Source organism: Belonocnema kinseyi, chromosome 9 (genome assembly GCF_010883055.1).
Source record: "Belonocnema kinseyi isolate 2016_QV_RU_SX_M_011 chromosome 9, B_treatae_v1, whole genome shotgun sequence".
Taxonomy (NCBI): Eukaryota; Metazoa; Arthropoda; class Insecta; order Hymenoptera; family Cynipidae; genus Belonocnema; species Belonocnema kinseyi.
In genome coordinates this window covers 36,819,609-36,821,215 of record NC_046665.1, presented here as the reverse complement: position 1 = coordinate 36,821,215, position 1,607 = coordinate 36,819,609, and the positions used below count along the sequence as shown (strand labels likewise).

At 32.2% G+C, this 1,607-nt stretch overlaps 1 long non-coding RNA gene across 1 annotated transcript in view; it reads right to left on the bottom strand.

Moving 5' to 3' along the window:
- LOC117180086 overlaps positions 1-1,607 on the bottom strand; it is a 57,831-nt gene extending 56,224 nt beyond the window's left edge. Inside the window, exon 1 of the long non-coding RNA XR_004468001.1 lies at positions 1,360-1,607. This is a non-coding gene — a long non-coding RNA (uncharacterized LOC117180086). The remainder of the gene's footprint in view (positions 1-1,359) is intronic.

Below are 1,607 nucleotides of genomic sequence, written 5' to 3'. Positions count from 1 at the left end.
TGAATATTATGCATCATTATTAGAGCAGCTGAAAGAAGAAATTAAAAAGAAACGACCACATTTGGCGAGAAAAAAAATTCTCTTTCATCACGACAACGCCCGGGTTCACACATCCTTCGTTTCAATGGCTAAAATTGAAGAACTAAAATTCGAATTGGTCGGACACCCACCGTATTCACCAGATTTAGCCCCCAATGACTTTTTCTTATTTCCAAACTTGAAAAAATGGCTCGGTGGACCGAGATTTCCAGACAACGAAGACGTCATTGCCTCTGTAAGTGCTTATTTTGAGGAACTTCCGAAAACGCACTTTTCTGAAGGATTAAAAAAACTTGAAAAGCGATTGACCAAGTGTATAGAGCTCCAAGGAGATTATGTTGAAAAATACAAAAAATTTACCCCAAAAAAATTGATTTTATACTTCATTCTAAGGACTTATTGAACTACCCTCGTATTTACAGGAATTTTGAAAATAAAGTTCTCGGACATCCTGCCTAACTCGAATACATAGCAATTATGAGCAACAAATGTCTTGAAACGAAAAATTAAGCACAGAAAGAAGGGGAGGGGTTGGGGGTATAAATATTTGGTTACGGTTTGTTATAGGGTGAAGGGGAAGGCTTAGAGAGGGCCTATAATCCGTTGCACAATTTAAGTACGGCCCCTTATACTCAGCGACTATTTTCATATCCACATTTATGAAAATATATATATACACAATGAATATTTTATATAGAATTTGCATATTCATCAGCGCATTCTTATATATATATATATATTTCTCAGATACTCGACGGTATTTAATATCCATATATGCATAACAATATAACTAAGCTTTTTATCACATTTAAATTTTCTACAAATAATCAACATTTTTCTTAACTAACATTCAGAGCTTCATAGCGTTTTGCATAAACTTTCAATCTTCAACTATGCCCCATAATTTTTGTTGCTACAATATATTTTGTAATTATAAAATTTTTCACAGTTGTGACTTCGAACAAATTCAGTATTTCTCACAAGCTAATTTAAATGCTTGAATATTACAAATATAATTTAAGATATGTATATTTCATCTAGTACTTAAAAACGTAAAAATATTGAAATGTGTTATTGAAACGTTAGAAAAAATGCGTATGATTTCTAATTCTTTACACAAATTTAGAGCACTGAGTCAGCACTAAACAGTGCGGTTTCTTTGCTTTTTCATCGGCAGGGTAATAAATTTAATATTGGAAACACGTAAAAATATTTTTTCCTTTTAAACCAGACAGTCTGAAACATCTGCCAATGCTGTATAAATAATATTATTTGCTGTAAAATTATACAATTTACAAGTATTTAAAAGGCACAACTTACCTTTTTAAAAATGATCCGTTTTGTAGATTTTCTTAGACCCACCACGATTGTATGTCATTCAAGCTGGTGAGCGCAGCATGATCTTTACATTTTTACAGTAAATATGTATTCCTGGACACTTAAAGTTTAAATTAAAGTAAAAACAAATGATTGTTATAACACAGTCAATGTTTTTGAAACACTGCAAATCTATATCTGCGTACGTGCAACAGACATGCGACGCGAATGTGACGAAATGGCAACGTAAT